We start from the raw sequence: 13880 nt of genomic DNA on the forward strand, positions 1-13880 counted from the left end.
TTATGGATTGGAAAACTCAGTGCTTTACTCTAAAAACACCACTCTTCCCACAAATATTCCACAGCTCAAAGGCAATGCCTATAGAAATTGTATCAGCATATGTACATAACTTGAGAAACTCATTAAAATAGAAGTGCTAAGGACTAAGAAGAGTAGAGAAGATATCTTTTTTATCTGACACCTACTAATTATATATATTTATAGGGCAGAGAGTGATAATCTGATGCATGTAATGTGTAATGATCAGATCAGATCTACCCCTCTCTTCTAGTTCTTTATAAAACATATGCTACATTCCTGTAAACTAAAAATCTAAATAAGTAAGAAAAATAAAGCCAGTAGGAAAACAGGCAAAGTATTTGATGGGCATTGACAAATTAGTCAATAAGTAGATGATCATGTGCTCAACCTAGTAGGTAATTGGAAAAATATGGATTAAAATGGCAATGGTTTAGGGCTGGGGATGTAGCTCAGTTGGTAGAGTGCTGGCCTCACATGTACAAGGCCCTGGGTTCGATCCCCAGCACCACCAAAAACAAACAAACAAAAATGATGACATTTTAAACTAAAAAGACTGATAATCTCAGATTATGCCAATGTGAATACCCACATAATAGTGGTGGAGTATGAACTGGTGTAATATTTTGGACACCAGGGGCTTTGTCTATCTTAGTGGTTCTCAAAGACCTTGCTCTCAGGATCCATTACACTCTTAAGAATTTATGACTTAATCTCAGCAGCTTGGGAGGCTAAGGCAAGAGGATCGTGAGTTCAAAGGCAGCCTCAGCAATGGCAAGGCACATAGCAACTCAGTGAGACCCTGTCTCTAATAAGATACAAAAATAGGGCTGGGGATGTGGCTCAGTGGTCGAATGTCCCTGAGTTCTATCACTGGTACCAAAATAATAATAATAATAATAATAATAATAATAATATTTATGACTCAAAAGAACATGTTGTATGTGCTGTGTTAGTTTGCTATCACTGCCACAATAAAATGCCAAGACCAAGTGACTCCAATAGCACATATTTATTTTATCACAATTGTGGAGAGTCCATAATCCAGGTGTCAGCAGGGTGGGTTTCTTCTGAGGCCTCAATGCTTGGCTTGCAGATGTGACCTCCTATCTTTTCTCTGTAGGCTCACACTCCAGTTAGTCCCTTTGTGTATTGCCGTAGTCTGGCTGGGCTGCCCAAGTCCGGCTAGGCAAAATAACCAAGAGGTGACAAGCAACTTGAAGGTTGAAGCAGGAACTACTTTATTGCCAGTGAACTCAGCAGGAACTGAGAACTCAAAGTAGCAGGCACCCAGGGTAGCAGGAACCGCCTCTCAGCCGGACTGCAGAGGTACATATACCCAACTAATTACACACAGCTTAACTTAATTGACATCATCTTGACACAGCAGTCAGTCATTAAGGAATCCTCATCATCTTAATGGCTGGCTGGTGTTACTTCACAAACCACTCCTGTCGGCATACTGCCAGGCGCCATCTTAACTTGGTAGTGGCCCTCATCAGTGTATCCCTTTATATGTTCTTCATATAGAAACACCAGTCAGGTTGGATGAGGGCCCACCTCAGCAGCCTCACTTAATCTTTCCTTAAGGGCCCTGTCTTCAAATACGGTCCCACTTGTCACATTCTGAAGTACTCAACATATGAATTTTGGGGAAGACACACTTCAGCTCATAACATGTGGGCTATATTAATCAAAATTTACCATATTAGAAATTAAAACCGACAAATTTAAAACATCTATTTGTTGAGTCTCTACTTCCAAGTGCACATGGACATCGAAACACTGAGTTCCTTGCAGAGGTATGGAACTGAGCACTTCAGTTTCTGCTGACTCTTGTCCAGAGGCCACCCTGAGCTATTCAGGGTGCAAAGCCATTCTGTGTGGCTCTGAGTTCTCACTTTCCATCAGCTTCCGAGGGCCACTTGCAGTTTCTGGTCGTGTGGAATTCCCCAACATGGTGGCCACTTGCTTTCTCACAGCCAGCAGGGGAGAGAGTCTCCATCCATATCCCCCCATCTTCTCTGTCTTCTCTCTGGGTTAAAAACAAGTCACTTGAGGGGGTGAGGTGCTATGGTTTAGATGTGTTTTGTCCCCCAAAGGTTCATAGGCTGGAAGCTTGATCCCCAGGGCGAGGATATTGAAAGCTGGTGAGACCCAGTGGGAGGTGGGGCCTAGTGGGAGGTGGGGCCTAGTGGGAGGTGGGGCCTAGTGGGAGGAGGGGCCTAGTGGGAGGAGGGGCCTAGGGGGAGGTGAGGCCTAGGGGGAGGTGGGGCCTAGTGGGAGGTGGAGCCTAGTGGGAGGTGGGGCCTAGTGGGAGCTGGGGCCTAGTGGGAGGGGGGGCCTAGTGGGAGGTGCTTGGGTCATGGCGGCCCTCCTGAGAGGATCAATGGTGCTCTTGACAATGGGTTAGGTCTCACAGGAATGAGTTAGTTCTGTAAAAGTAGGTTAATTCCAAGAAGGCATGCACATATGACTTTGTCAAAATAAACTCATAAGCCAGGTACACCTGTATCCCAGGCTGAGGTGGGAGGATTGCGAGTTCAAAACCAGCCTCAGCAACGTAGCTCAAAATAAAATATAAAAAAGGGCTGAGGATGTGGTTCAATGATTTTAAGTAGCCATGGGTTCAATCCCTGATACCAAAAAAAAAATTATAATGCTCTAATAATAAAATAATACAAAAAATAAGAAGAGGCCTCTAGCTTCCTCTCTTGCCATGTGATCTCTTCCCCACGCACACTGCTTATGATTCTTGCACATGCTCCCACCATGCCATGCCATCTGCCATATTGTGACACAGTATCATGCCCTCACTAGATGTGGTCTTCCAATCCTGCCTCCAGGACTGTAAACCAACTTAGAACTATTTTCTTTACAAAGTACCCAGCCTCAAGTATTTTGTTATGGCCACACAAAACAGATTAAGACAGGCAATCACAAAAGGCAAGAATACCAGGAGATGGGGCTGGGTCTCCCCCAAGGATCTGTCTTCCCATGCAGCAATATGTTGTCTCAGTGAATGTTAATGAAGAAAATCCAACTCTACACAAATGTATAACTTAAAGAGTGAGGAGACTTTATCAACTTTTTCAGATGACTGGAGTATTCTTTGATAATACGCTAAAAATCACCAAGTGGTTGTTTCTTAAAGGTCAGTTAGTTGCAATGTGGAATCTGAAATCATATCAATGAAATTTTTGTACTCACGTTAACATCCACCCATCCAGTTTGCACCTTGCATAGATTTTATCATATGTAATTTTGTAATATTGTGCATTAGTCATTAGAAAAATGTTGGTTCACTGATTTATACAGATCTTCCAAATATTAACACATTCTATCATATGAATTAAAAAACACATTTATTTATTTTATTTTTTTACTTTACTATTTTTAATTATTTTCATTTGTTCCACTTAGTTGTACATGACAGCAGAATGCATTTCAATTCATTGTACACAGATGGAGCACAACATTTCAATTCTCTGGTTGCACATGATGTAGAGACGCACCATTCGTGCAATCATACATGTAACTAGGGTAATGACGTTCATCTCATTCCACCATCTTTCTTACACCCATAACCCCTCCTCACTCTCACCTTTGCCCAATCCAAAGTTCCTCCCTTCTTCCCATGCCCCACCCCATCATAGATCTGTATCCACTAATCAGAGAAAACATTTTTGGGATTGGCTTACTTCACTTAGCATAATATTCTCCAACTCCATCCATTTACCTGTAAATGCCATAATTTTATTCTCTTTTAATGCTGAGTAATGTTCCATTGTGTACATATACCACAGTTTCTTTCTCTATTCATCTATTGATGGGCATCTAGGTTGGTTCCACAGTTTAGCTATTTGTGAATTCAGCTGCTATAAACATTGGTGTGGCTATGTCCCTGTAGTATGCTGTTTTAAGTCCTTTGTGTATAAACCAAGGAGTGAGATAGCTGTGTCAAATGGTGGTTCCATTTCAAGTTTTCTAATCTCAACTCTATTTTCCATAGTGCTTTCATCAATTTGCAATCCCACAAGCACTGTATGAGTGTACCTTTTTCCCCACATACTCACCAACACTTATTATTGCCTGTATTCTTGATAACTGCCATTCTGACTGGGTGAGATGAAATCTTAGAATAGTTTTGATTTGCATTTCACTAATTACTAAAGATGTTGAATACTTTTTCATATATTTTGTTGATTGCTTATATATCTTCTTCTGAGAAGTGTCTGTTCAGTTCCTAACCCATTTATTGATTGAGTTGTTTGGTTTTTTGGTATTAAGTTTTTTGAGTTCTTTATATATCCTCGAGATTAGTTCTCTATCTGATTTGTGTGTGGTAAAAAGTTACTCCATACTATAGTCTCCCTCTTCACCTCAACGATTGTCTCTTTTGCTGAGAAGCATTTTAGTTTGAATGCATCCCATTTATTGATTCTTTATTTTATTTCTTGTGCTTTCAGAGTTTTGTTAAGGAAGTCAGATCCTAATCCGACATGAGGAATATTTGAGCCTACTTTTTCTTCTACTAGATGCAAGGTCTCTGGTTTTATTCCTAGGTCCTTGATCCATTTTGAGTTGAGTTTTGTGCCCGGTGAGAGACAGAGGTTTAACTTGCTTTGTTACATATGGATTTCCAGTTTTCCCAGCATCATCTGTTGAAGAGGCTATCTTTTCTCCAATGTATGTTTTTGGTGCCTTTTTCTAGTATGAGATAACTGTATTTATGTAGGTTTGTTTCTGTGACTTCTATTCTGTACCATTGGTCTACATGTCTATTTTGATGCCAATACCATGCTGTTTTTGTTACTATTACTCTGTAGTATAGTTTAAGCTCTAGTATTGCGATGTCTCCTACTTCACTTTTCTTGCTAAGGATGGCTTTGGTTATTCTGGGTCTCTTTTTTTCCAAATTAATTTCATGATTGCTTTTTCAAATTCTATGACGAATGTCATTTAGAATGTCTTAGAATAGTTTTGATTTGCATTTCACTAATTACTAAAGATGTTGAATACTTTTTGAATTACATTAAATCTGTACTACAGTTTGTGTAGTATGGCCATTTGGACAATATTAACTCTGCCTATCCAAGAGCACGGGAGATCTTTCCATCTTCTAAGGTCTTCTTCAAATTCCTTCTTTAATGTTCTGTACTTTTCATTGTAGAGGTCTTTCACCTCTTTTGTTAGATTGATTCCCAAGTATTTTAGGTTTTTTGAGGCTATTTTGGTGGGGAAGTTTTCCTAATTTCTCTTTCAGTGAATTCATCACTTATGTATAAAAATACATTTGATTTATGGGTATTGATTTTATATCCTGCTACTTTTCTGAATTCATTTCTAGAAATTAGGGTTAGGGTTAGGGGTTAGGGTTAGGGTTAGGGTTAGGGTTAGGGTTAGAAATTTCTGGTAGGATTTTTTGGATCATCTAAATATACACTCATATCTTCAGCAAATAATGATAGTTTGAGTTCTTCTTTTCCTATGTGTATCCCTTTAATTTCTTTTGTCTATCTGATTACTCTGTCTAGAATTTCAAGGACTATGTTGAATAGAAGTGGTGAAAGAGGGCATCCCTGTCTTGTTCCAGTTTTTAGAGGGAATGCTTCTAATTTTTTCCATTTAGACTGATCTTGGCCTTGGGCTTAGCATAGATATATTTTACAATGTTGATTATGTGCCTACTATTCCTAGTTTTTCTAGTGTTTGAACATGAAGAGGTGCTGTATTTTACTAAATGCTTTTTCAGTATCTATTGAAATAATCATATGATTCTTGTCTTTAAGTCTATTGATGTGATGAATTACATTTATTGATTTTCATATGTTGAACCAACCTTGCATCCCTGGGATGAACCCACTTGATCATGATGCACTATCTTTTGAATATGTTTTTGTATGTGATTGGCTAGGATTTTATTGAGAATTATTGTGTCTATGTTCATCAGGGATATTGGTCTGAAATTTTTTTCCTTGATGTGTCTTTGTCTGGTTTTGGTATGAGGGTGATACTAGCTTCATAGAATGAGTTTAGAAGGGTTCCTTCCTTTTTTATTTCACGGAATAATTTGAGGAGTATTGGTATTAGTTCTTCTTTGAAGGTCTTGTAGAACTCATAAAAAAACACATTTATTCCAGGCGGTGGCACACACCTGTTATCCCAGCAACTCAGGAGGCTGAGGCAGGAGGATCACAAATTTGGGGCCAGCCTCAACAACTTAGTGAGACCCTAATCAACTTAGTAAGGCCTTGTCTCAAAATAAAAGATAAAAAGGGGCTAGGGATGTTGCTTAATGGTTAAGTACCCCTAGGTTCAATCCTCAGTACCAAGCCAAAAAAAAAAAAAAAAACCACACATTTCTTACTACCGGCATTCAATCTCTCCAGAAAGAGAGGCTTTAATCATTGGAAATTGACAAAACTCATGGTAGGAGAAATAAGTTTCCAAAATATCCTAACAAACTCCCTCAAGAGAAACCACATATTTTGACATGCAGATTTTTGTATACTTCTTTCAACACACAGAATGTTGAAAGTACATTGCTCAAGGATTGAGATTCACTAAAATTAATAATCTTGAGCTGGGAATATAGCTCAGCTGGTAGAGTGCTTGCCTCACATGCCCAAGGCCCTGGGTTCAATCCCCAGCACAGCAACAATAACAACAACAATTATTAATCTTCACTGCTTCCTCACATGTTCTAAAGTAAAACTACATCAACATTTTTCTGTGAGTGCTGAGCAATGGAGGGTGAACAATGACTACTACTAAAGTTTGGTGCCAAGCCTTGAGTCAGACTAAGGAACTGAGCATCCCTACTCTGAAAATCTAAAATTTGAAATGCTCCAAAATTCAGAACTTTGAACACTGACATGATGCCACGTGGAAAATCACAAACTATGAAATTGTTCTATATGCAAAATTATTTAAAATATTTTGTATGAAGGTATAAAATTACCTTATGCTCTGTGTATAAGGGGGATGTAAAATCTACATGAATTTTGCATTTAGACTTGGGTTCCATCCCCATGATATCTCATTATGTATATGCAAATATTCTGAAATCTAAAAAGAAAAAAAAACTGAAACACTTCTGTCCCCAAGCATTTTGGATAAGGGCTACTTACTTGTAGCAGTTTTGTCCATCACCACTTTGGCAACATTAGTTTGAAAATATAACATTATTTGAAAATCTACCTACTTTGCATATACATAATCTGGCTTTTGACCCAACTGGCATACTTCTAGGAATTTACTAAGCAGAAATGCACAAAAGAGTTTGTTAAGAAATGTGCAAGAATATTTGCAGAAATGCCATTCATAAGAGCCAAAATTAAAAACAACTTAAAAGTAAAAAAAAAAAATAGGATAGATATATGTAGACTATCCATACAATGGAATACTATAAAGCAATGTAAATGGACAAAGTAGACTGCATGCAACAATAGCAACCATGTGGATAATCCAAAAAAAAATAACAATATCACGTAGAGGGGAAAGTTACAAAAGAACAGGTAACATACAATTCCCCATACTTCTTCTAAACAGGCAAAATTAAACCATTAGGCAATAAAAGGATAAAAGTGAAACTTTAAAAATCTCAACAGAGTTTATACAGGTGAATTTTTTTGGCTCTTGGTATTAGGGTGGATTTCTTTTCTTTTCTTTTTTAAGCAGTGCTGGGGATTAAACCTGGGGCCTTGCACATGCCAGGCAAGTACTCAACCACTGAGCCACATCTCCAGCCCTAGGATGGATTTCTTAAGACATAAAAGAGCGACCTTTATGAGAAAATATTAATAAATTTAGCTATATTAAAATTTAGAATTTTTCATTAGAAATTATCTTAAAATATATTCTCAATACACACAATTGGGAAGAATAGCATAAATTATTCCTACCAATTTATGAGAAAAGCAGATACAACCCAATTGACCAAAGGGGAACAGATGTACATCGGTATTTCACAAGAGAAAACACATTTTGACAATGAGAATATGAAGAGAGGCTCAATGTCATAAAGAGGAGGGAAAATTAAGAGGACAATAAAATATTTTTAGAAACTCATTTGCTTAGCAAAACATTTAAAAACTGTGACAATTAACAAATGTCTAAGAGAAAGTAAAATCACAAGATCAGTTATGTATTGCTGAATGGAGGGTAATTTGGAGTAACTCTATTGTAAATTAGTGTCTTTAGAAGCTAAGTATTACACATCCATAAATATATCAAAAGAAAGCTTTACATAGTGGGTCAGAGCAAGAATATTCACAGTAGCATTACCTACAACAGCAAAAACTCACAAATAACCCAAATGTCCATCAAAATAAAAATGCATGAAAAAATAATGCAATATATTCAAAAAGGGAATATTATACAGGAGCCAAGAAAATAAATAACAGTAAGAAACAGCAATATGGAAGAATCCTGGCAAAATAATAATAAAGACGATAAGTTTCCAATAATTAAATAAAACATGATATTTGTTTGAAATTTAATTAAAAAGGTCTATTTTTGGAAATGTGTGGATGCAATTAAAAGCAAAAAAAATGAATGCAGAATTCTAACAACTTCCTTTGGTGGAGGGAAGAGAGACACAGACAGAAGAATGCCTGTTGCCAGCTGTCAGCAGTTTTAAAGACCATAGATTTGTGTTCACTGGTGAGATTGTGGACATACGGTATCATTATCAATAAGTAAATAAATAAGCAGTACTTGCAAAAAACTTGAAACTGCACCATGATATATGTAATCGAATTCTGTGTACCTCAGATTCTTCATTAAACAACAAATAAGCCAGACCCCAAAAGCCAAAAGTCCCATGTTTTCTCTGATATGCAGAATCGAATCCAAAATAAGGGAGGAAAAGAGAGTGAGGAAAAGGGGGGAGGGTATTCCATCAAAATAGAGTCAGAATAGCAATTATCAAGAATAGAAGCAACAATAAATGCTGGTGAGGATGTGGGGGGAAAAGAACACTCATACCTTGCTGGTGGGATTGCAAATCGGTGCAATGACTATGGAGAGCAGTATGGAAATTCATCAGAAAACTTGATCACCGTTTGACCCATCTATCCTGCTCCTCGGTTTATACCCAGAGAACTTAAAGTCAGCATGCTACAGTGACACAGCCACATCAATGTTTATAGCAGCTCAATTCACAATAGTTAAACTATGGAACTAAGTGTCCTTCAACAGGTGAATGGATAAAGAAACTGTGGTATATATGCACAATGGAATACTACTCAGCCTTAAAGAATGACTTAATGACATTTTCAGGTAAATGGATGGAGATGGAGAATATCACACTAAGCAAAATAAACCAACCCCAAAGAACCAAAGGCCAAATGTTTTTCTCTGATACGTGAATGCTAATTCACAATAAGGGTAGGGGGGTGCTAGGGAAGAATAGAGGTACTTTAGATTAGAGTGAAGGGAGGAGAGGGGGTATAAGAGTGGGAAGAACAGTAAAATTAATCAGATGTTATCAACCTATGTATGTATATGACTGTACAACTGGTGCAATTCTACATTGTGTACAACCAGAAACATGAGAAGTCAACTCCACTTATGTATGATATGTCAAAAGGCATTCTACAGTTATGTATAACTAATTAAAACAAATTTTTAAAAAGGAAGAATAAGTTCTAGAGATCCATCATACAACATGGCAGTTGTAGTTAATATATTGTATTCTTGAAAAGTACTAAGAGTGAATATAAAGTGTTCTTATTGCAAAAATGATAACCATGTGAGGTATTACATATGTTAATTGGCTAGATTTAGTCATTCACAATGTATACATACTTCAAAAAATCATGTTGTACATGATAGATACATACAATAGTATATGCCAATTTAAAAAATAAAAACTTGAAGCTGGGTGCGGTGGTGCATGCCTGTAATCCCAGCAGCTCAGGAGACTAAGGCAGGAAGATTGCGAGTTCAAAGCCAGCCTCAAAAGCAAGGTACTAAGCAACTCAGTGAGATCCTGTCTCTAAATAAAATATAAAATAGGGCTGGGGATGTGGCTCAGTGTTCAAGTGCCTCTGAATTCAATTCCCAGTACCGAAAAAAGTTTAAAAATAAAAAATAAATAAAAATTTGAATTAAAAAAAAGCTATCACCATAATACTCATTGTTAGTATTAACACTGTTATTTCTTATCAATATGTTTAATCGTATAGTTTTGCTATTTTAAATACAAAAAAATTTCCTGGTGTCAAAAAAAAAAATAGTTAATTTCAATGGATGGTTGTCACTAGTACTTCTCCTTTTCTTCAGGAAAACTTGATATCAGTCCTTTCCAAGCAGGCCCTGCCCTGTGACAGGGCAGATACCAAGGTCTGTCAAAGCTTTGAACTAGAAAACCCAGAACAAGAGCAAGTTCTACGTCAGCTTTTAGTCCACCCCACACATCTGGAGCTGTGCCAGCTATTTCTTGGAATCATTTATAATAACTCACTTCAAAAGATAACAGAGAATGCAAGTGAAAATAATGAATTATTCTTAATCCCTAAAACAGTTATTCAATACCTACAATAATTCAATCCTAAGAATAATTCTGTGAGGGGAGTATGGGCTCTTTTTTCCGGTGAGGAAACTAAATTTTGGAGTAGTAAATACTGGGTACCGTGGTACACAGTGTGTTCCACGCCGAAAGAGACAGAACCCCACCCCCTCTGACTCACAGTTCCACTGGTTACAATATCTGCTTCAAAAATTGGATATAAATCTTGGTATTTCTTTTTACATCAAAGTGAAAAGGAAAGACAAACATTGATTTGTCAAACGAAAATGAAGCCACATGCAAAATGAAACGTGAGACCTTGGACTTCAATGAGTTCACAACATTATACACAGTGTAAAGGCCCGTGAATTCACAAAATTCACACCTGTGAATTCTACTCATTGTCCAGGCTAAATAGAAAAAAAAAAAAAAATCCAGCCCTTAAGAGACCAGGGCAAACCTGGAGATTACGGACATCAATGTACTTCCAAAGAATCGGTCCTAAAATAATTGCATCTGACTTCAAAGAGAAACAGAAAGAAACTGATGTAGACACCAAAAATTGCCAGTTTGACAAAATGAATCATCAGGAATATGTGTCATCAGGGAAAAGGCAACAGGTAAGCCAGGGCCAGGGAGCTGTGTCATGAGGAAGCCACCTTCAGAGCCACCTTCTCCTGGTTGAGTCATCAAACAGCCCCATTAAATGTAACTGGGTACAGTGGTGTACACCTGTGATCCCAGCAACTCAGGAGGCTGAGGCAGGAAGATCACAAGTTCAAGGTCAGTCTCAGGAACTTAGGGTGACCTTGTCTCAAAAAAAAAAAAAGATTGGGAAGTAGCTTAGTGGTAAGGCACCCCTGGAATCCATCTCCAGTATACCCCCCAAAACTGTACCTTTGTAGTAATCAGCTCAATTTGCCTAATAATCCTAATACTGCTATAAAGAGCTTCCTAACTAATCTTTTTAATAACATAGGTTTCAAAGAATAAAACAAAAATCACCAGAGATAAAAGAAAAAGAAAACACAAAGACAATTTTTATATCCTGGCAAGGCAAGATATCACACACAAACACGCACACACACACACACTTCACTGAGTGGTTCTCTCAAGGAAAAGTCAGGGTGTTGAAAGTGACGGCAGTGTAAGTACAGTGGTTAAGTCAACAGGGAATGAAAAATAGCACTTCAGATAGTGTCTTAGGTCTCTGTAATCTGTTGGCTAAAAAGGTTTATTGTTCATCAGTCAAAAAAAATCAGCACACTACAGTAAGGCAGCCACATCAATGTTTATAGCAGCTCAATTCACAATAGCTAACCTATGGAACCAACTGGATATCCTTCAATAAAGGAATGGATAAAGAAAATGTGGTATATAGACACAATGGAATATTACTCAGATTTAGAGAAGAGTGAAATTATGGCATTCACCATTAAATGGATGGAATATCATGTTAAGGGAAAAATGGAGAATATCATGTTAAGGGAAATAAGCCAATCCCACAAAACCAAAGGCCGAATGTTTTCTCTAATATGCGGATGCTGATTCAAAATAAGGTGGGGGGCACTATAGAAGAATAGCATTACCTTAGATTAGGTAGAAGGAAATGGTGGGAGGGGCAGGGAGGAGATGTGGGGATAGAAAAGATAGTTGAAGGAAACCGACATTATTTTATATATATATATATATATATATATATATATATATATATATATATCTGCATGATCAATGTGATTCTTCAACATATACACTCAGAAAAAATGAGAGATTATATCCCATCTGTGTATGATATATCAAAGTGCATAAGTGCATTCTACTGTCATGTATAACTAATTAAAACAAATTTTTTAAAATTAATTTTTTTAAAAAAAGGAGTCTTCACTTAGGCCCCATGAGACTCTGATGCACCAGGTCTTATCCATGTCAGTTGATTAGAATCTGTTTTGATTGTTATATCAATTGTTATATCTCCTAGACAAATGCTGATAAAAATGGAAACTTTTCCTTATTCATAGGTAATAAGCATATGCAATGCATGACATCAAATTAAATATTTGCAAAAAAATGCAGTGAAGACATGGGGGGACTATATAGGTTTTGATAGTACATTAAAAGAAAATTTATTGACATAGAAACAGTTGTCTGACAAACAGGTCACAGAGCAGCATGTACAGAATGGTGTCATTTGATGATGATGATAATAATAATGTTCCTGTAAGTGCATGTAGAAAAATACCCAAAAGGAAATGCAAAAGTGTTATTGTAGTGAGGTTAGGAGAAAGGAAAGCACTATATTTTCATTGTGATGTTTTTTCCTACTTTCTAATTTTCCTCAGTGATGATATGCTGTTTCTATAGTAATAAAAAGTTATTATTGTAGATTGATGCAGCGTTAACGAGTCCATGGTTTTCTCCCCTGAGATTTAAACATGCCTGGAGATGAAAACTGCTTCCAGTTCAAAACTGTGAGTTACTCAGCTTAGGAGGCTGAGGTAGGAGAATCGTGAGTTCAAAGCCAGCCTCAGCAAAAACAACTCGGTGAGACCCTGTCTTTAAATAAAATAAAAATAGGGCTGGGGATGTGGCTCCGTGGTTGAGTACCCCTGAGTTCAATCCTTAGTACCAAAAAATAAAAATTTAAAAAAAAAAGAAAATCTGTGAGTTACTGACAGAAACCACAACTCGACTCCTGATAGCTGATGGATTGTCACCTCACCACATGACAGCACCAAATGAGTCAGACCTCAAGTCGGTTTTAGAACATGAAGAAAATTCTGGCAGCCTTTCCAGTTCTCCACACTGCCCACATGAATACCTGGAAGCTCAGCATTACTATGGTAACCCCCTAGGCCACAGCAAGGTGGCCACTGGAATGGAACAGACTGGGTGCTGGCATCCAGCACACGGAGTTCAAGGCCAAGAACAAAGCAGTAGGTAACTGTCAAGCTCCCTGACCCTTAGGGTCAAAAACCAGACTTCATGACAGGGACACACAACTCCCACTGATTTATCTTTCCTTTATCCTGCAACTGGCCATTTCAAGAAGTCTATTTCGTGACTGTATATCAGTAATAGTTGGGTGGAGGTTTTTTAAAAAAAAAATCATAGGAATGTCTTTCCTTAACCAAAGCAGACCTGTAATTTGTAAATCCCAAAGGAGATCAAGCAGAATGGTAAGGGCAGACTCTGGGTTTATCAAGAATAAAGAGAGGGCAAAGTTCAAAGATTTGGGAAAAATCAAAATAGACAACTACCGGATGGTATTAACTTAAATAAACCAAAATGTAGGGTTAAATAAGCCTTCAGGTGTTAAAGGTTATATCATTATTCAACTTCAACCTTC

At 37.4% G+C, this 13880-nt stretch overlaps 1 non-coding gene across 1 annotated transcript; it reads left to right on the forward strand.

Annotated features, from left to right (window-relative positions):
- Positions 1–459: 459 nt before the first annotated feature.
- Positions 460–532, forward strand: Trnav-cac (transfer RNA valine (anticodon CAC)). The gene has a single exon. It is a non-coding gene; the product is annotated as a tRNA-Val (tRNA).
- Positions 533–13880: the final 13348 nt, after the last annotated feature.

This window comes from Urocitellus parryii, chromosome 7, assembly GCF_045843805.1.
Source record: "Urocitellus parryii isolate mUroPar1 chromosome 7, mUroPar1.hap1, whole genome shotgun sequence".
NCBI classification, from domain to species: domain Eukaryota; kingdom Metazoa; phylum Chordata; class Mammalia; order Rodentia; family Sciuridae; genus Urocitellus; species Urocitellus parryii.